The sequence below is a fragment of the Mus musculus genome, chromosome 19 (assembly GCF_000001635.26).
Source record: "Mus musculus strain C57BL/6J chromosome 19, GRCm38.p6 C57BL/6J".
Lineage (NCBI taxonomy): Eukaryota > Metazoa > Chordata > Mammalia > Rodentia > Muridae > Mus > Mus musculus.
In genome coordinates, this window is record NC_000085.6 from 41,442,025 (window position 1) to 41,464,466 (window position 22,442).

The 22,442-nt window shown below is 44.4% G+C and overlaps 1 long non-coding RNA gene and 1 pseudogene across 1 annotated transcript; one reads left to right on the plus strand and one right to left on the minus strand.

Annotated features, from left to right (window-relative positions):
- Positions 1 to 1,357: 1,357 nt before the first annotated feature.
- Positions 1,358 to 3,058, minus strand: Gm33951. Its single transcript, XR_386711.2, has 2 exons — positions 2,956 to 3,058; positions 1,358 to 2,858 (listed from the first exon to the last, which is right to left on the minus strand). It is a non-coding gene; the product is annotated as a predicted gene, 33951 (long non-coding RNA).
- Gm9788 (predicted pseudogene 9788) lies at positions 17,759 to 19,427 on the plus strand (annotated as a pseudogene).

The following is a 22,442-nucleotide window of genomic DNA, read 5'->3' on the forward strand; positions in this document are numbered from 1 at the left end:
ACAAAAAAACAAAAAAACAAAAAAAAAAAAAAAAAAAAAGAAAAGAAAAGAAATCTACAAGCGGGAGCTAAAGATAGGAACAAAAGCCCATAGTGCACTACAGTCAACAAACCTCTGAAAAAAAGCCCATCATCAGAGGCACACAAAAGCCACGCGTTTTACACTCTCCCTGCCTGAGAGATGGACTAAGTCAGTACTGCTGAGCGATGTGCACTGTGGTCCCTCTCACTAGGGACCAGAGGGACCGTTAACAGGCTGTTCTCTCACGCCGTGCTGTACTTTCCTGCTGGGATGAAGGCATTTCAGAGCAAATGTCACGGCATGCCGAGCTGCAGAACATGGCATGCTGTTCCTTTTAGAAATCTCCGATGGAACCTTCTCGCCAGGTACATCTTCCTCCTAAGCGCTCTCAAAGCGCATAGTTAACGCGCTTCTCACCACTCGAGAACGCTTTCCCTTTTCTTTTCTCCTTTACTTGAAGAGAAACAGGAAGCACCAGAGGAAGTTTTAAGAGGGGATTTTAACCCACAGAGAGAAACCAGCCCAGAAATGAAACCTCAGGTTCAGCTGGTTGCCTTTACCATACAGAATAGGAAACCGTAAGCTAAGACAGGCAAAAACTCAGAAGCCAGAGAGGATGTAAAAGTGCAAGTCCAGTTACTTCTGAGCTGTCTGTAGCGCATCTGCTGGGGTGCTTCATCCTGCCTTGATCCAGCTCCTTCTATGAGGGACATTCGTTTTAGAGGGAAGGGCTGCTGCCAAGCATCACCAGTAGGAGGCGCTGTGCACTACCGGGCTAGTGCGGGTAGACTTGTCCTCTCAAGGGCTTCAACTTCTGTGGACAGGTTATCCTTAGGCCTGCTAAATCTGAACTCTTTCTTCTCCACAATCCATAAACTGAACTAATCTAAAAGCTATCATTTCCTTTCTTTCTTTTTTTCAAGAAATAAACGAATTTTGGTTGGTAAACCAAATGGGTCTGCTATTTTAAATATTTTCTGAAATGTATTCATTACTAATATGTTACTTTAAATTTCATCCAGTCTCCAAGGAGTTTCAGAATGTTTAGGGACAGGCAAAGCCTGTAGGGTGTACCATGCAGGCATATGCCTTAGGAGACCCAAGTGAATGTCATGAGGATGCTGTGTCAGAAACAGAGAACAACACATCTGGGTCTTCCCAACTCAGAATTCACAGAATAACAGAAATTCACAAGCTGCAACTGTTTCATTCAGCAGAAATTTACTAAAGTCATCCTGATTTCCCTTGATAGTGTTGTATGGGGGACTCTGAGTCTCTTTCTGGAGCTCTTAGTCATTTTTATTAAAAAGAAAGAAAAAATGGACGCAAACAGAAGTTAGGTTACAGTTTTATTAGAGTTTAGAAAAACAAAGCCCAGGGCAGCTAGTTGTAAGTCCTGGCAGGTGACCAGAGAAGAATACATAGAAAAGGAAGAGAGAGCCATACCATTTAAGTTGGACACGGTTGTCAGTCACATAGTGGATGCAGCCACAAGGCAGGGAGGGAAGCTTTACTGTGTGAAACTCAAATTATTAGGGATAGCATGGTTAGGAAGGAGATAGAAAGGGGAAAGTAGGGTTTTCTGAGTAATTCAGAGAAGCAGGAAGACTTTAGGAAGCTGTGTGGTTGGTTACAGCTTGTAACTGTACTAAGAGGATTCTGAGAAGGACTCATATACTATCTCATTAAAGGGACAATTATGTGTCCTATATCTTTCTATCTCTTTAAATGCCTTCTGTACCTCAGGATGTCTTGGGCAGCTTAGAAAGTTAGGTCACCAGCCAGCTCGGAGAAGTGATTTTCCCTAATTGGACTCCATAAAGCCCTTATCAAGGCTACCATAACCTTAGCTGGCTGAGGCAAACTCGGGTACCTATATGCCAGTCTTAACTAACACTAACTCTTGAGTTACACATTGCAAAACACATAATAAATACCTCCTGGGCAGAGAGAGAGAGAGAGAGAGAGAGAGAGAGAGAGAGAGACAGAGACAGAGACTGAGACTCTGTGTGTGTGTGTGTGTCTCTGTGTGCATGAGGAGGTGTGGGTTATAAGCGACAGCAGAGCGAAGCAGTAGGAAGGTGATGGAGCTCCAAAGGGGATCTCTGGGCTGTGTTGGGGTGGTGAGGAGGAGTCAGACATTCAATCCTATTGGGATCTCCAGGGGTCTCTGCAGAATCAAGATTAAAGGGAGTCACAGGCTTGAGCTGAGTCTCGAGGTCCAGTCCGGCTGCAAAAGTGACGTGTGGGACCATGAAGGCCATAGAATCAAACATCAAAACGAGGTCCAGTCCAGACGGACAAATGAACAAACAGGACAGCAATTTAAGTAGGAGCAGCAACAGTGGAGAATGGACGGAGTTGAGGCTCCTGGCAGTCAGGAGTTCTCTTGACTCTTAGTCCCTCCACACACACACAGGAAGTCAGATGACAGGTTGGAAGGACACTGTCATTGCAGTGTTGATGTTAGGTTTCAAACCTGAGACAAACGGCTAACAGAAGTGACTATTCACCCATCAAAGCAGACACTGCTGGCCAGCTCTCTCCCAGAAGCGCAGGGTACCTTTGGGAGAGCTCCTCCCTGCTCTCCCAGCATCCCTCAGAAGCTGTGACTCCTCCCAGCACATCTTACCCCGACCCCTACACCAATCCCTTCCTCCCAGGGCTCGGTTTCCGCTTCCCTACCTTAATCCTGCTCCCTATGAAATCCAGCCATTTTGGCTACTCCAGGCTTCTGGAATCTTGGCCTGAGATGCTTCTCCTGTCCGCAGCTCCTCTCACGATCTGGTTTAGTCCGCCTGCCATGTTCAGCCTGGACTCTTCCCTCTGCCTGTGTTCTACAATTAAAAAATCTCCACACTTGTGGAATAGTCATGTCCTCCTTTTATTTCGTTTTTCGTTCGGTTAGTCCAGGAGAAGCTGTTGTAACCTTACCTGGGTCTGGTGTGTTTGATTAGTCCTGAGATTTGGTTTTCCTGATAAGATTTGAATATACCCGTGTGCTCATATGGTCAGATCTACTTTAGTAAATGTATAGTAGTCACCTTTAGACTTTAAGAAGCTAGTTATTTATTATTCTTTGCCTTGTGGGTGGTGCTAGCCAAGAGTGAAGTCGCTTGGTGTAAGGTTGACATGGAGGACAAACAAAGGGAGGACTACGCTTGCTTGTGTATATGTGGGGCATCGGGAGGGGTAGGAGGGCGGGAAAATAGTGTAAGAACCACAGCCTACTGTTTGTTTGTCTAGGGAGTGATGGTCGTGGAGGAGGGCAGCAGGCATGACTGAGAGTTACTTGAATGGGTCCCTGGTCAGTCATCGAGAGGGCTAGCTAAGGAAACATGTGTAATGGGTTAATGAATGTCAGGTGGCCGATAACACAGATAAACATCTTTTCTGGGCAGCCTTAGTGGGGAGGGCAAGAATCTATTAAAACTTCAGTTTGGTAACTGTCACTGTTTAACCAAAATGGAGGAGCCTTACAAAACATTGGGGCAAAACTTAGCCTGGAACTTCCCTGTTTCGCTCAATACGGATTTCTTTGTTGTTTGTTTGTTTGTTTGTTTGTTTCTGAGACAGCGGCTCGGCTCACTAGGTAGGTCTGCCTGCCTTGGCCTTCTCCCCAGTTCATCACATCCTGGTTTTTAACAGTGAATTTAAGAGTTTAATTTTTTCCTTTTTTTTCTGTTTTCCCTAAATTCTCTAGTCCTTTTGAAACAGATGTTTTATAAATGCCTACTTCCTCCTCACTTGGGCCCTGTGGCGGGTAAAAGCAGAAGGAAGTCAGACACCTCTGCCCCCTCGTGCACTCCTTCCATCAGGCGAGGGTCAGGAAGCAGACGAGGTAAGTGAGGTAATTGGTCATTCCTTGAATCACTTTGGATTCCAGGAACTCTGGGCAGGGGGACCACCCCCAGATAAGGCGGGGCCACACCCAGGAGCAGAAGTTCTTATTTCCTGATAACTTCTCCCCTAAATCAATAAGGACTTTTTTTGGACCATGCTGAGTAGTATCTGGGACAGCAATCAGAGAGACAACAACCAGACCAAGACAGTTTAACTATGTATTTGTCTAAAGCTTAGGCCTAGTTTGTTCCTCTTTATCGTGTGTCCATGTTGAAGAAATTTCTCTCTGCTGTTTACCATTACCTATCTCTTGAGCTACCATGTTGGGGAGGGTGCCTGGGTCTAGCCTGTTGGGGCTTTTTGACATTAGAGCTCTCCTTATAGGATGGCAAGGTAGCTCAGTGGGCAAGCCTGATGATGAGTTCCATTTCTGGATTCCACAGTGAAAGGAGAAAACAGACTCCCAAGAGTTGTCCTCTGCCAGGCATGGTGGTCACACCCAACACTCAAGAAGCAGAGGCTGGTGGATCTCTGTGTGCTCAAGGGCAGTCTGGTCTATATAGTAAGTTTCTGGCTAGCCAGTGTTTCAAAAAACAAATGACAGCCGGTTGTCCTTTGACCTTCAGATATGATACTGTGGTATACATGTGCCCATACACATCCACATGTGGGCACACACAAACAAACAAATATACAATAATAAAATTGAAGGCTAGCCATGATGACACACACATTTAACCCTCAAGAGACAGGGGCATGCAGATCTCTGAGAGTTCTAGGCTAGCCTGGGTTATATAGCTAATTCCATGTCAGCCAGGCTACATAGTGAGACTCTGACTCTAAATTATTTAATTAAAATTAAGAAAACTTCTCTGGTTGTATTTTTATTTATTTTTTGTTTTGTTTTGTTTTTGTTTTTCAAGACAGAGTTTCTCTATGTAGTCCTGGCTGTCCTGGAACTCACTCTGTAGACCAGGTTGGCCTTGAATTCAGAAATTCGCCTGCTTCTGCTTCCCAAGTGCTGGGATCAAAGGTGTGTGCCACCACTCCCGGCTTTTTTTTTTTTTTTTTTCTTTTTTTGGTTTTTCGAGACAGGGTTTCTCTGTAAAGCCCTGGCTGTCCTGGAACTCACTCTGTAGACCAGGCTGGCCTCGAACTCAGAAATCCGCCTGCCTCTGCCTCCTGAGTTCTGGGATTAAAGGCGTGCGCCACCAAGCCCAGCTGGTTGTATTTTTAAAATACTTCTTTTTACTACGTGTGTGTGTGTTTGTGTATGTGTGTGTATGTGTGTGTGTGTGTGTGTGTGTGTGTGTGTGTGTGTGTGTACCCGAGTGCCTATAGTGAATGCCACGTGCATTCTGGTGCCCAAGGAGACCAAAAAAGGGCATCAGATGCCCTGGATCTGCAGTTACAGGCAGTTGTGAACTGCCCAACTGGAGCACTGGCAAGAAAAACAAGTGTTCTTACACACTGAGCCATCCCTCCACCCCCTGTGTGGTCCCTTTATGTCTGACCCTCTGGCCTCCCTTTGGCTCCCTGGTCCAAGATTTCCATTGAATAAATTCAGGCAAGAGTCAAGGGCAAAGAGCATGTTTTGTTTTCAGATTTATGTATCATGTGTATGATTGTTTGACCCATATGCATGTCTGTGCACCATATGCATATCAGGGGGTTGTGAAATTACCACCCCTATGAGTTTGGAGAACTCCATATAGGTTCTCTACAAGAGTAAGAAATAGTCTTCAGCCCCAAGGCAGAGTTTTTACAGAATAACAGGAAGAGCTCTTAAGGGGGAAAATACACAATTACCAATCGGGGCCAGGGTGGACAATAGCCAGAGAGACCAGTGCGCTGTTCTCTGAGGTCTTTGGTACAGGCTACCATTCATTTTCCCATCCAGCTGCCTGGCCTAACAGGCTTATTTGGATTAATTTGGTTTTGTTTTGCTTGAGAAAGGTCTCACTGTGTTGCCCTGGCTGTCCTAGAACTTGCTATGAAGACTGGGATAGCCTAGAATTCACAGAAATCCGCCTGTTTCTGGCTCCCGTGTTGGGATTAAGGTATGTACACCACACCCAGCTTGAATTAGCTCTCAAAGGAAGGGTCAATAGTTCCTAATGTTTGGGGAAGCTGGAGCTGTCAAGTCTCCACCTAGGGCCAAAGGTTGAACTCAGATTCCATTCTCTGACCAAGAGGAATTAGTTTTCCCTTAATAGACTTCAATAAACAGCAGATATCTCCAGAGCTTCTGATATTTTAGTTTAAGGAGGAGGTGGGTCCAATTCTGATTATGGGAGAAGCTATCTGCAATGGCCTCCAAACCTACTAAAGCCAGGCTAACTACCTAACACTAGGAACAATGGGCGTTATGCTCCAGCCTAGGTGTGGAGTAGGCTATATCCTTCAGGTGTGTATTAAATATTTTACCATGGGCTGGTGAGATGGCTCAGTGGGTAAGAGCACCCGACTGCTCTTCCGAAGGTTCAGAGTTCAAATCCCAGCAACCACATGGTGGCTCACAACCACCCGTAATGAGGTCTGACTCTCTCTTCTGGAGTGTCGGAAGACAGCTACAGTGTACTTACATATAATAAATAAATAAATCTTAAAAAAAAATTTAAAAATTTTAAAATATTTTACCATAATCGCAAAAGGATTAAGTCACCTAAATGACATATTTCTTAATCTTTTTTTTAACGTGTTAGAGTGATTTGCTTACATGTATATATGCGTACCAGTGTGCCGGATGCTTGAGGAAGATAGGAAAAGATATAGGTTTTCCAGGAACTGGATTAATGAGAGTGCTGGGAACTCATCCCAAGCCTTTTGCAAGATTCACAAGTGCTCTTGATGTCTTGGAAGATAAAGAGTTTCTCTGACTTCATCCTGGAATCTTGACCAATATAGAGAGACAGACAATTCCTCTGCAACAATAATCCTCAGACTTAAAAAAAAAAAGTGGGGCTGGAGAGATGGCTTAGCGGTTAGGAGCACTGACTGCTCTTTCAAAGAGCAGTCATAATGAAATCTGACTCCCTCTTCTGGTGTGTCTGAAGACAGCTACAGTGTACTTAGATATAATAAATAAATATTTTTTTAAAAAAATGTTTAATTACATGGTGTGTGTGTGTAGGTGCTTTTGGGGGTCTTGCTAGTGATATATATGATTATATATAGTGATATAAATGATTTTCTTTTTTAATTTTTTTAAGATTTATTTATTTATTATATGTGTGTACACTGTAGCTGTCTTCAGACACTCCAGAAAAGGAAATCAGATTTTTGTTAAGGATGGTTGTGAGCTACCATGTGGTTGCTGGGATTTGAACTCAGGACCTCTGGAAGAGCCGTCAGTGCTCTTAACGGCTGAGCCATCTCACCAGCCCCCCTATAAGTGATTTTCTACTCTCAACCCCAGACATTCAGAACTTTTTTTTCATTCAGAACTTTGTAAAGATCCCAAGGTGCTCTCTCTGAGTAGCCAGAACAGAGGAGCCCTGCAGGCCTCACTCCTGTAAAGCACCTTCAATTGCCTTCCTTCACAGTGTAGTAAGGGGGCCGGGGTGCTGGTATGAGACTTTAATCCTAGCACTCTGAGGCAGATCCCTCTGAGTCTGAGGCCGGGTCCAGAACAGCCAGAGTTACACAGTGAGACCCTCCCTAAAAAAAAAAAAAAGGAGTGTGGACTGGGGGAGCCAGGACTGGGGGAGCCAGCTCAGCTGGTAAAGTGCTCGCTCAGCAGCACAAACCCTGAGCTTGGTCCCTTGTTTGCTGTGGCCACTGCACTTAGAAAAGTTCCTCTTCTTTGGTTAAATAGTGGCAGGTCCCACCCTCTACCCCACACACTCCCTGGAAATCACCGTAATTAGCGTTCCGGACTTGTTTTCCTAAATCCCTGCCCTTGACAATGGCCACAGGAGAGGTCTGCAGTCCCCTGGCATTCTTTCCCTCACTAGTCACCACTGTTTGGTCACTCCTAGCAATGACCAATGTCCATCTCTTACAAAGAAATCTCTTCCAAGCCCCTTCTGCCCGCTCCAACCTGTAAACAGATGATAGATGGACTCTGCTTCTTAAAATAACCCTGTTGCAGATTTTTCCAAAAATAAACTATCTGAAGTCATCATTTCTTTGTCTTTCCTTCTTGCTGCCCTTTGAATTCTAAAGTCCATATAAAAAGAAGCAGGCATGGTGTGTTGTCCTTGTGATCCCAGTGCTGGGATGTAGAGACAGGTAGATAAATACTTTGGCTATTTGACTAGCCAGCATGGAGTATTTGGTAAGGTCCATGCTAGTGAGAGATCTATCTCAAACAGGGTGGATGGTGCCTGGAGAACAACCCACTCTGGCCTCTGGCCTCCATAAACACACATGTACACACATGTACCAGCACACATACGTGCACCCGCAAACACATGGACATGTACCCACAGAGAGGGAAAATAAAGTATATTGAAGATTCTTCTCACCTCGAGCTGGGTATGCAGCACAACTTTGCTTAGCTAATTAGATGTTCAGCCTGGACTCTGAGTCTTTAGGAAAGGTATTTAACGGGTCAGGGCCAATTAAAAATTGTTCATCAAATAACCATGGTACTGAGAGTCTGGGACTGCAGGACGTGGAGGCTTCCTACAGAGTGTGCATGCATGCATGCGTGCGTGCGTACAGGCACTTGTGCGTTGGTTAAGAAGTTAGGTGTGTGGTTGTGTCTTTTATCCCCTAGGACCAAAGCTAGCTTTTCTAGATGCTATAGGACTCCCTTTATATGAGGTATTGTAATTCAAAGACGGTGAACGAAGTCGAAGTTACCACAGGCTTGGGTGGAGACCTGGAAGGTAGTGTTTAGTGAGCACAGAGCTTCTGTTTGGGTTGATGCAGAGTTTGTGGAGATGAATAGAAGTGATGTTTACTCAGCCATGGGAACATACCTGGTCAAACTGCATTTCGTGCTTTACAAGGCAATGAGACTGGTGTGGCACTGCTTGCCCTTAATCCCGATACTCAGAAGGCAGAAGTGTGTGGATCTCCAAGAGTTCCAAGTCACCCTGGTCTATGTATGTGGTGAGACCCTGTCTCAAAAGAAACAACAATGAAAATGGCTTTAGAGTACTTGACTAGCGCAGGCTAACTCTGTGAGTTAACCCTAACACTGCTGTACTGGTTAGTTGTATGGCAACTTGACATAAGGTACAGTCATCTGACAGGAGGGCACCTCAGTTGAAAATATGCCTCCATCAGATCCAGTTGTAGGGTATTTTCTTAATTAGTGATTGATTGAGGGAGGGCCCAACCCATTATGTGTGGGCCTCCCCTGGACTGGTGATGCTGGATAAGAAGACAGGCTGATCAAGCCATGGGGGAGTGTCTTAGTCATGGTTTTTATTCCTGCACAAACATCATGATCAAAAGGAAGTTGGGGAGGAAAGAGTTTATTCAGATTATATTTTCCACCTTGCTGTTGATCACCAAAGGAAGTCAGGACTGGAACTCAAGCAGGTCAGGAAGCAGGAGCTGATGCAGAAGCCATGGAGGGGTGTTTCTTACTAGCTTGTTTCCTCTGGCTTGCTCAGCTTGCTTTCTTATAGAGCCCGAGACTACCAGCCCAGGGATGGCACCACCCACAAAGGGCCCTCCCCTCTGGATCCCTAATTGAGAAAATGCCTTACAGCTGGATCTCATGGAGGCATTTCCTCAAGGGAAGCTCCTTTCTTTGTGATAACTCCAGCCTGTGTCAAGTGGACACACAAAACAGTACGGGGAGCAAACCATTAAGCAGCATCCTCTATGGCCTCTGCATCAGCTCCAGCCTCCAGGTTCCTGCCCAGCTTGAATGCCTGTCCAGACTTCCTTCAGTGATGAGCAGTGATATGGAAGTGTAAACTGAATGAATCCTTTCCTCCCAACTTGCTTTTGGTCATGGTGCAATAGAAACCCTGACTAAGACAAGTTGGTAGTAGGAGAAGTTGAGGCTTCGCACGATAAAAGAGTCTATGTGAGCCCAGTTGCAGAAGACCCCAAAGTGTTGGAGATGCAAGTACCATGGAATGACCACCAAGAATAGTAGCAGCAGGGGGGAGTGTAGCCAACTGAACCCTAGAAGACAAGGTGTGAGTATTGCAGAGGGTGGAGCCAGAGAAGTGACTCACTTGGAGGAGCACAAAATATCATGAGTGAGTCCCAGTCATTGGACGTTGGGTTATTTATATTTCTGGAGTTCGATCTGTTTGTGACTATGCCCTGATGCTTCCCTCTTGAGATAATAAATTATTTATTTTGATTTTACAGAAGCCCAGAGATTTTGAGTTTTAAAAGATTTTGGATTTAAAAAAAAAATCATCTATTTTAAAGAGACTGAATATTTTAAGTGTTTGATTTTTTTTTCTTTGTTTGTTTTTGGTTTTGTTTGACTGGGTTTGTCTGTGCATCCCTGGCTATCCTGGATCTCACTCTGTAGAGGAGACTGACCTCAAACTCACAGAGATAACCCCTTCCTCTGCCGATTAGCTGTTGATGGGGGAAGGCTCCGCCCACTGTGGGTGGGGCGACCCCTGGCCTGCAGCTCCTGTGTTCTGTAAGCCAGCTGAGTAAACCATGCCAAGAAAGCCTGTAAGCAGCCTCCCTCCATAGCCTGTGCATCAGCCCCTGTCTCCAGGTCCCTGCCCTGTGTGAGCTTCTGCCCTCACTGCTATTGATGATAAACTGTTATATTGACGTGTTTCCTCCCCAACTTGTTTTTGGTCCTGGTGTTTCATCACAGCAAGGGTAAAAACTAAATATATATATATATATGATTTTTAAAGAAATTATTATTTTCTCCACGTGGATGTTTTGCCTGTGTGTATGTCTGTGTGCCTCATGCCTGCCTAGTACTGTTGGAGACCAGAAGAGGATGTCGGATCCCCAGGAACTGGCATTACAGATGGTTGTGAGCAGCCATGTGGGTGCTGGAAATCCAACCCAGATCCTATGGAAGAGCAGCCAGTGCTCTTAACCACTTGTGACATCTCTCCAGCCCCGATGAGCGTAAGTTTTAACCTGAAGGTTCTGTGCTAGCATTTTGATGGGCAAAGATTCTCTAGGATGAGTGCTTAAAAAAGGAGCTTCATGGAGCTGGAGAGATGGCTCAGCGGTTAAGAGTACTGACTGCTCTTCCGAAGGTCCTGAGTTCAAATCCCGGCAACCACATGGTGGCTCACAACCATCCGTAACAAGATCTGGCGCCCTCTTCTGGACTGTCTGAATACAGCTACAGTGTACTTACATGTAAGAAAGAAAGAAAAAAAAAGAAAGAAAGAACTTCATGAATGTTTCCTGATTGCTCAGCTTACTGTTTATCTTCAGTTTTGTCTGAAGGCATGAGTTTCTTCTATCTTTCTAATAATATCGTTTATTAGGGAGTCTAACAGTGTTCAAGGGGTACTGAGGCACCTGTGAGGAGATGCCTGTGTCTGTTGTCCTGGTAATTAAGGTTGAAGCCTACCGTTATCCTGATAGTCTTCTGTGTGCCAAGAAAAATGGGAGACTCCTTTTACCATCAGGGCTTCTCCTTCTCTGGCCTTGTCTGGGAAGTTTAACACCCCCAACCACCACTAGCCCCATCTACCTATGGAGTGTCACATAGCCTTGGCTAGATTACAGGTCCAGCTATAGAAAGGTCTATAACAACCTATAGCAACCTGATCAGCAAGCACCTGAGGTTCCTGGAGCGCCTCCCCATGCTAAGGAGGCATCGCAGCACCTTAGCCTTCAGCCAATGACCTTTGCCCACCCTGGATAGTCCTACCTGCTTACCCCAAAACTATACAACCCTTGATTCACCCAGAGTCAATTTGATCCATCTCTCCAAGTCTGATCCCAGAGTGTCATTATTATTGTTGGTACTCAGGAGCTGTCCGAATCCCTGTTCATCGATTCTGCCCGCTGTGTCCACATGGGCCTGTGGCCAACGACCTCAGGGAGAAGGAAGACTCACATTTGTCTTAGTTACAGGCTTTCGGGCATAGTTACAGAACCATAGCCTCTCTCAGAATCCTTCTTTTATGTAACTGTGGACATGAAGACTTATTCATTTATTTATGCCTAGACCTTATGCTAGGCCTGTTTCCAACTATCTCATACCTTATTATCCCATTTATGCTAATCTAAGTTCTGCCACATGGATGGTTAGTTAACTCTCCTCAGTTTCATACATCTGACTTCTTCCCAGTCTGAGTGGCAAATCTTTCCTTGCCTGACTCTTCCCCAGGGTTCCTCTATCCAGGTGTCCTACCTTACTATTCTGCCTTGTGCTATAGGCCATAGGCTTTTTTATTTTAACCAATTAGAAGGTGCCTTAGTCAGGCAAAGAAGGACAGGGACACATCTTCACAGAGTGTACAAAAACATCACTCTAACACTTCCATCTTTCTGTCTGCCCTTGAAATCCAAGACTTGCTGAGGATTGGATTATAAACTTTAATTTTTCAAAACCTACTTTTAATGATGGTGTAACACTCTGAGAGCCTTAACTTATCGGAAACCCCCTGAGTGGACAACTCAGAGTTGAGAATTGAGGAATTTTATTGTTCCAGCAAGCTGGGGTCGCCCTGCACACAAAGGAGAGAGAAGGACCACGCGCAGCCTGATTGGTGAGTTTTTATACAGTTTTCAGAGCAGCAGCCATTAGGCACAATGTGATTGGCAGAACAGTGTGACTTTTAAAAACTGATTGGTCTTTAGGGAATGAGGTGGCAAGGACTTTCCTTGTCTGCAGGTGGTCAACAGTCTCAGGATGTGTCTACTTGCTCTGGTCCACAGGTGGCCAATGGTCGATCCCATCCCGTGTCTGTCTGTCTGTGTCTGTCTGTCCGTCTGTCGTCCTGTGTCGTGTGTCGTGTGTCCCCCCCCCCCCCCCCCCCCCCCCCCCGCCTGTGGTCTGAGGAATGTAGTTAGCCTCTCCCTTCTGGAGGGGAGGGGTGCCTGTGTGCTCTCTGACCTTTCTCTTCCAGGAGAGGAGGGGTCTGGTGGAATTTTCCAAAGGTCCTGAATTGATCTCTTCAGTGGTTCTTAAATGCTTTAACCTCCCTTCTAGCCCAGCACCCACCAGAGGATACAAGGGATACAGGGGAAATGAACCTGTTTAGAAAATGTTCTTTAGTACAAATCCCATCAGCATTGGTCAGGAAATCAGCAGTTCAGTTCACAGGCCAGCAGTGGCAGCTCAATCCACTTGAAAATACTTCACGAATATACCAGCAGTCCAGTTCAGTCGAGACGGGATAGCAAGCATGAATCAGCAGCAGTGGCGTGACCCAGCAGAGACAGCCAGGCCTCAGTGTCAGCATGAGTCAGCAGGCCTCAGTGTCAGCATGAGTCAGCAGAAGGAATTCAGACCAGCAGGGAAGCCAGAAAAACATTCTCAGTTGAGCCTCTCTCAAGGAAGTAAGGATTGGCAAGGGCATGAGACCAAAGAAGCATTGCAGGAGCTAGTTCTACCAGCAAGCCCCTCTCACAGTCCCTTGAGTCCCTATTTGTACTCCCTCCAAATATCATGTGTCCTCCATGGGTCTTACCTCACATGTGTTGCCTCAGCATGTGAGTCTGTCTTAGCAAAACTCCTCCCTGTATCAGCTGACGTCACTCTGCCAATCGGCCAAGTCCTCAGAAGCTTCAAGAAGCCACAGCACACTACCAGAAATTTTTTGGTCTATTTCTTCTCTCTATGGAGTCATGACAAATGGAACTCAACTACAAAATGTAAGGCAGACCAATAAATGTGTGTTGTTATCGAAGAATCCTTCATCACGAGTTCTTTCACGAGTCTGCTTCAGCAAAATATCCTTTCACCTGTGTCTGCTTCAGCAAAACACTCCTTGTGTTTGTCCCAGCAAGACACCATTCAACGCAAATGACTTTCCAAACAACCCTTAAGTTTTCACTTCCTTTGATGGTCACAAGCTAACGGCTGGCAGCTCTCTGCTGACTGATAGATGAACACCTTCAAATCCTCGTTCAAGAGAATTTCCCTGTCTCTGTCCTTGGCCAGGGGATTGGCAGGACCCCACTGAATGTTATTTCTACATCCAGGCCAGAGATTCTGTCCTCCTGACCAGGAGTTTCCCCTTAAGAGGCCTTCATTGCTACTTTCTCATTGCTAAAGAGGAAACCCTAAATCATCTAGGACCCAGACCAAAGACCAGAGCTAGGCGGCAGAATCTGGGAGGAGATGACGCAGGTGAAGCTGTGATCACCATATATTGTATGGAAAAAACAGTTTCAATTAAAGTTATGGTAATAAAATAAAAAATAAGTCCCTAATTCTTTTGGCATCTTTGCTTTGGGAGGGATGAAACTACCAAGAGTCCCCAGGATGTTTCTGGCTTTCAATCAAGAAAGAAACGGGTTGCTTTTCTTTGGGGTCTTTTTATCCTAAACTGTCTAACCGATTTCTATCTCTTATACCATCTCCCTCCTTCTGAAGCTGTAAACCCAAATGGCATCACAGACTCAGGGTGATGACTGATCTGGCTTTTTCCAGCAGAATTGGGAGTGTTGGGTGACCACATTAGAATAGCCTTCAACTATGGTTATTAAACACGCAGAAGATCAGTTGCACTAGTCTGGAACTTTTGACTATTGTATACTGTTTGAAAAAACAGATAGTTCTAAATAAACTTTAGACATAGATTTTATAGATCTTAGTCAGTCCTTGTAATTATTGATCAACGGCATTAGAAACTTTAACGTATCATCTCTAAGTCTCATCTTTTATGTACCTTGAGGAACTCACTCACATCTTCATTACTTGCAAGTGATTTCCAGTCTTCTTTCCCATTCTGGAATCATCCAGTCGTCATCTTAATCTTCATATAAAAATAAATCACCCTTTACTAAAACAACAGCCATGCATATCTCCTTCTAACATCTTATTTTATTTACTTGTCCCCTTTCTTAATACCATGAGACATAAGGACATTAACAAAGAATTTGCTATAATTATAATTTCTTATAATACTGTAAGAAATTTCTTCCTGGGAGGTGGAGGGGCTAAGCAATGTTGTCTAAATTAATTGGGATTTATCATGTAATGAAAATGGGTGTGGGTTACTGACAGTATGTGGCCACCCAAAACCAGCTTCACTGGAAAGTCTCTATCCTGTATGTAGAAATAGTTTCCCATAGTTGCCTAAGTGGGGAATCTCCTGTCTCCATACCAGGCCTGTGCCTTCCTGGCTTGATTGTTCAGGAAGAGACCTTGGCAGGTCGCTGTGATGCTCCCTGCTAATGCAACACGCCTCTGCCAGTTTATAAAACACAGCAGTGGTGGGACAGGCTTTTAGTTCCGGCACTTGAGAAGCAGAGACAGATGGATCTCTGAGTTCGAGGCCAGCCTGGTCTATAGAGTGAGTTCCAGGACAGCCAGGGCTACCCAGAAGAAGGTCAACCAAAACCAAAAGAGCCTTTTGGTGTAATGTGATACCCCAGGCTGAATCCTGGATTTAACAAGGAAATTAGCAGTTCAATGAGAAGGTGAGGTCCAGTCTGGCAGTGTGGCTGCTTATGGTTAAAGCCATTTAAAGTAGTCAGGAGTTCAGTTAATAACTCAGTAAAACCTTCGTGCAAAGGGCGTGTCTTATAAGATGTGCTGATTAAAGCGGTGGAATGGTTTGTTTCTCCTTCACTTCCTAGGTGCCAATTCTTTCAAGACTAGTCCTAAACTAAGACTGTGAGGTCACAGACCCCAGCCAATGGGGGTAAAGACACCGACACCACCTAAGTTAGGATAAAAATGTGTTCCCTCTGTGTTCACTCTTCTGAGTGAGCCTGACTGATCAAGGATAGAGCTTCCCTTGTCTAGACACTTATGGTGCAGTGGTGATCTCTTTCTTGGAGACCCTAAACATATTTCTGGCAGCATCTCCTTCTTGAGATGAGGCCTCGTTCTGTAACCTTGCCTGGTCTCAAACTGGCTATTACCTGCCTTAGCCTCCTGGGATTACAGACACATGCAACCAAGATCAGCTTTATAATGTCTTCTTGTAGAGAATGTAATGAAGGTTTACCCTTAGTGGTGAATTCCTCTCCAAGACTATCTGTATCTGGTCTCCAAGAGGCCAGCTGACAGACCTCTGCATAAGACAGAAGCCCATGTGCCTTCCATGCCCAGCTCTGTCTGGCTTTCACCTTGAAGTTTCTGGAAATTTCTGACAGCTTCAGGATCTTGCCTCTTAGGACCCATGAAAATCAGCTCATCACAGAGTAAATGAAGGTTGTTTTTGCTCTTTGTTCAATAAGGAGGCACTTTTTATTTTTATGTTTTTCATTTTATCTATCTATCTATCTATCTATCTATCTATCTATCTATCTATCTACCCACCCATCCATTTTTGCTTATTTGTTTGAGACAGGGTCTTTCTATATGGTCCTGGCTGTCCTGGAACTCTTTATAGACCAGGCTCTCCTTGAACTCACAGGGATGGCCTCTCAAGTGCTGAGATTAAAGGTGTACATTGCTACTTCTTTTTTTGTTGTTGATGGTGGTGGTTTGTTTGTTTTTTTTTCCGAGACAGGGTTTCTCTGCATCGCCCTGGCTGTCCTGGAACTCACTTTGTAGACCAGGCTGGCCTCGAACTCAGAAATCCGCCTGCCCCTGCCTCCTGAGTACTGGGATTAAATGTGTGTGCCACCATACCTGGCTACATTGCTACTTCTAAAGGAAACTCAAATTCCTCAAATTCCAAAAGGCAGTCCAAATATCCAGAAATGAGGATTTCTGGCACTTAGAAGTCAGCATTCCTTAGGAATTTGTGAAACTGGTTCCTATCTACCAAAAGGAGTCATTTCTCTTACCTCTGGCAGAAGGGACACATGGCTACCTGTGGTACCTATTAGCATATCAAAGTCTATGCTGGTCTCTAGACTAACTCAAGTTCTCAAGCAACACACACACATTTCAAAGTGTACACCCTAGCCCTCCTAACCTTACCCTTCCTTACTCTAACCTCCCTCCAGCTCCTGGGCTGCTGCTCTCCACCAACTATTCATGCGCTCTCTCTCTCTCTCTCTCTCTCTCTCTGCTGCTGCTGCTGTTCTCTGCTCTTACTGTGTATTCTCTATTCTCTCTCCCCTGCTGTCCTCCCCATTTCTTGCAGATAGCCCTAGCCATGTCCAGTATGTTTACTTTTTCTCTCTGCTTTAGATTCTTCTAGACACCTCTGGCTATTCTTTCTCATATCTACAATAAAAATCTTCCTTTTAACTATACCATAGAATGGCCAGACATGTCATTAGTTTATACATATACTAGGCCTTGCTTTTATTAGGAAGAAAAAATATGAAAGTTTTGAAATGTACATTTTACTAAGGTTCAGTGAAGACATTTGAGTATTTTCTGTGATTTTTTTAAACCAAACTTTCCTTTTCTTTTTTAAAATAAGATTATTTTTGAGGCCCTCCTTTGGTGTTAGATGCTTCCATTCTGCCTAACTCAGATGCACTTTAGAAGCTCTCAGATATAACAATTGTAACAGAAATTTTCCATGGAAACAGCTTTTGATTGCTTCTTAGCTATAAATAGCTCTTTCCTAGTTATTCTTCTAAAAGGTGTTCCTTTCAGTCATCTGACACAGACTATAGTTTGTTTGCTTTCCCTAAAGGCTAGAAGAAAAGACCATGTGTTCAGGAAAATATAGGTTACCATAAAATATGATTCTAAGGGCTTGTGAAAAAAATATGGTTCTTTAAGGTCTTAGAAAATGAGGCATATTTCTTCAAAAATTAAAATAAATAAATTAAAAATAAAAATACAGGGTTAGAACTGGGGGAAGGGGAAATAAGCCAGTAACAGAGAAGAGCATCCTACTGCATTACTGTTGTTGTTGTTATTGTTATTATCATATTAAAAAGTTAGTAACTCGCCTTTGTCTTCTCCCAAGCCTGCCTGAAAATGTCATACTTCGGCCTGGAGACTTTCAACGAGAACCAATCTGAGGAGAACTTGGATGAAGAAAGTGTGATTTTAACGCTGGTCCCCTTTAAGGAGGAGGAGGAGCCAATTACAGACTACCCTACGCAATCAAATGTTTCTTCTTCAACCTTAGACCACACACCACCAGCCCGTTCTCTGGTGAGGCATGCTGGAATCAAACACCCAACCAGAACCATACCAAGCACCTGTCCTCCGCCCAGCCTGCCTCCTATTAGGGACGTGTCCCGGAACACTCTTCGGGAGTGGTGTCGGTATCATAACTTGAGTACGGATGGCAAGAAAGTTGAGGTCTATTTGAGACTTCGGAGACACTCCTATTCTAAACAAGAATGTTATATTCCCAATACATCTCGGGAGGCCAGAATGAAGCAGGGTCCCAAGAAATCCAAGATAGTCTTCAGAGGAATCGGGCCTCCAAGCGGGTGCCAAAGGAGAAAGGAGGAGAGTGGTGTCCTGGAAATTCTAACTTCACCTAAGGAGTCCACATTTGCAGCCTGGGCAAGGATTGCCATGAGAGCAGCTCAGTCAATGTCTAAGAATCGATGTCCTCTTCCGTCTAATGTGGAGGCCTTTCTGCCACAAGCCACTGGATCCAGATGGTGTGTTGTCCATGGCAGGCAGCTCCCTGCAGATAAGAAAGGTTGGGTTCGCCTGCAATTTCTTGCTGGACAGACCTGGGTTCCAGACACTCCCCAAAGGATGAATTTTCTCTTCCTGTTACCGGCCTGTATTATCCCAGAACCAGGAGTGGAAGATAATTTGCTATGTCCTGAATGTGTTCACAGCAACAAGAAGATCCTAAGAAACTTTAAAATAAGAAGCCGTGCAAAGAAAAATGCCCTACCCCCAAATATGCCGCCGTAGACAAGATTTTACTCTGATCTAAAGGGAATGGAAGAATATTCTGTGATCCCTATAATGGCTAAAAACAAACAAACAAAACAAAACAAACAAACAAAAACCTGGCTGTCAGTCATCAGAAGCCCCTCCTCCTGTCTCCCAGCAGAGTGGAGACTCTGTTGACAAATCAGCATCCATCTCTCTAACAACAGCCCGCTGCATTTTAACATCTCTGACTGACAGCTCCTCATGGCCTCGTGCTGGATTGGCTAAATGCTTAGCTACCTGAGAAATGATTCGGTTTTACTGGGTTTGTTTTGCTGTACTTTTTTTATATAAATTTTCTTGGCGGGGGGAGATGGGGAGCAGTTTCATATTAGCAAAGCAGAAAGTACTTTTTTAAAAAAATATATAATTTTTTTTGAGTATGGCTTTATCATGTAGCAACTCCAGTGGACCTGGAAATTCTAGGTAGACCAGACACGTGTTGGGTTTTACATGCCTGTACAATACCACCTAGCCAGTACTGATGTATGTTTGACTAGTATAGAGTTCATTGCTTGTGCTAAACAACCTGGGTGTTGACAAGTGTTTATAGAGTGCCATACATTTGAAATTATATAGTATGCTACCGTTCAGATTGGCTTTTACCTAGCAATATGCATGTGAGAAATATCCATGTCCTCGATTGATTTTTCTTAATGTTGAGATTCCATTGTCCAAGATGTACCTTATGAATTGATGCTATTACATGTGGATATCTGGTTGGTTTTTATATATCCAAGACAGGGTCTTTTGCAGCACAAAAAAAAAAAAAGTTAGTAACTGTAAAGAATAGGAGAGTTATTACCAAAATCTAGGGAGAAGAAAGAATAAGGGTTATATAGAGGGAAATGGGATAATATTTACCAAAAAGAATGAGAAGGAGACAGAAGAATTAGAACAGATTGCTAGAGTTAGTTTGAGGTCAAGCAAATCAATTCAGTCAGAAGTGAAAGAAGCCTGTTTGGATCGGTCATCTTGGACAAGAGTTTGAGCTGGAACAGCTGAGTTGAACTAGCCAGCAAGAATTCAGAAACAGCCAGACAGGGTGAGCATATTCAGCAGTAAGTCTCAGAAGCTGAAAGCCTCTAGATTAGAGATGGAGATTAGATTGTATGGAGGCTAGAAGCTTCCAGGACTAGGCCTAGGTTAGCCCATTGAGGTAGTAACCTTGGAAACAATTACTACAGAAGAACAAGAGTTCCTGTTACATACATATAACTTCACCATTTACTAAGATGAAAGAAAAATTCCATACCAGTAAGATAAATATATTTATTTATTTTTTACATGAAGACTCAAGTCTGGGCTGATTATTGATACTGTAGGATGTAGCTCATCGCAAAGTTTTTATAGTTGATCATAGTTTGATTTTATAATCATCAGCACTGAGAGTCTCAGTTTACATAAATAAATAGTAGAGAACGGCAGACGTATGTTTAGAACGATTTCAGAAGTTGTTGGAAATTTTCAAGTAATGATTTGAAGCCCTGTGAAGCCCTGGCTATCCTGCATGTAGGGTTTGGTGTCTGCTGCCTGCATGTACGTGTTTGTGTGTGTGCTCTGTGAATAGGGGCTGGCTGAGATGAAAAGATGACATCAGATTCCCTCTGGTGTTGGAGTTGCAGGGGTTGTGGGGTTCCTGACACAGTTGCGGGGAACCAAGTCGCTGAGATTATCTCTCCAGCCCCGAGAGCAGAAAACTTTTAATGTGCAGTAAAAATAAGGCAATTCATGGAGGACCTGACTGGGGTGTTACAGGCAGCATTTGCTGACATTGTGTGACTTCGTGTCATGGAGTGCAAAGTGCACATGTGACCTTGCTTGGGGGAAGCTGGGTGATGCAAGATGGGCGGACACTGCCAGAAAAAGCTCGGATTTTTACCTTTTATTATGAGCTTTGTTGCTCCTGAAGTTTTTGTGACACCCATATTTCAGTGACAACATCCTGTGTGGGACCCCAAACCACAGTTTAAGACCCAGGAGCTAAGACACAGGTTAGTTCAAGAGAGTGAAAAAAAACTTTGAACCAATGCTGACAGCCAGTGTGTCCTACATTAGACCAAAATGGCCAGGCTTGCACTTAGTCATTAAGTCCTAGTGTGTCAGGAAAGACTTGTTCTTGGACAGGTCGGGCCACATTCCCTGCAGTAGATGGCGCGAGATCATCCTTCTTGGGGAGGATCTTGGTTTACCTCTGGGTCTAAAACAGTGTTATTTGCTTCTCCTGTCCTCTCCTTCTTTGTAGACCAGGCTGGCCTCAAAAATCCGCCTGCCTCTGCCTCCCGAGTGCTGGGATTAAAGGCGTGCGCCACTATGCCTGGCCATCTCCTTCTTCAAACTGGCATATTTGTTCATGGATCTTTTCCTAGAATTCTCCAAAATCTGTGGAGTTCCTGCTGGGATTCCAGTTGGACTGCCACAGAAAACATTATCATTCAGTATGGGAAGAACTGCAGTCTACTGGGCAGTGGTTTAGATGGTGACCCAAAAGGCTGTACTATTGGAAAGGAGCTGCAGGCCGTCTAAGGTTAAAAGATTGTTACACGCCGGGCCGTGGTGGTACACGCCTTTAATCCCAGTACTTGGGAGGCAGAGGCAGGCAGATTTCAGAGTTCGAGGCCAGCCTGGTCTACAGAGTGAGTTCCAGGACAGCCAGGGCTACCCAGAGAAACCCTGTCTCGAAACAAACAAACAAACAAACAAACAAACAAGATTGTTACACGTTGGATGAATCAAATAGATACATGTATTGAAGTAAACTTTCTATCTATGCTGTTGTGGACATTGGTACTAGAGATGTGCCTGTATATTATGTATAGGTCTGGCTTTTCACTTATAGTAGGAGGACCTATAAATGTAGATGAGGGGGGCTGGTGAGATGGCTCAGTGGATAAGAGCACCCGACTGCTCTTCTGAAGGTCCGGAGTTCAAATCCCAGCAACCACATGGTGGCTCACAACCATCTGTAACGAGATCTGACTCCTTCTTCTGGAGTGTCTGAAGACAGCTACAGTGTACTTACATATAAATAAAAAAAATGTAGATGAGGGAAAGCTTTGCAAGTATCTAGAACTAGAGTGAGATTGACTTCATCAATATAAACTCATGGCTTTAATTACACTCAAAGACAGATGTAGAAATACACACACACATATGGTACCTATATATTCGAAAGTTTTGAAAGCTAAGCAGACGTGGCAACAATGAGCCCCCAGTAGCAATGAACGCACCAAGAGCCTAGATCCTGACTTCTACATTCTGTCCTTGGGCTTCTTGGGAAATTGCTTATTCTTGAGCCAAGGGAGGGTGTTGTGCCTTATAAAATGGCAGCAGCGTCGAGGTGGGAGGGGTGCCCTTGTGGGCCCTGCCAAGGGATCCCTCTGAACAATCAGGCCATGCAACAGACCTCATGTGAAGAAAGTTTATTGGTGGGAAAGGAAGGGGTATCTGGAGAAGGGATAGAGACAGAGAATGGGGGACAGAGAAGGACAGAGAGAGGAGAGAGGAAGGAAGACGAGAAGTAGAGGCCAACAGGGACAGGTGGGAAAAGAGGGAGAGTAAATGGAGAGAGAGAGAGAGAGAATAGTTAAGTAGGCTTAAGACGACTCTGGGGAGCCTTAGCTTACGGGGACCCCCTTAGTTAAGCACATGGAGCCGGGATGGACGCAAAAAGCAAGAGGAATTTATTTTTGCAGTGCATTGGGATTGTCCCAGACCTGAAGGAGAA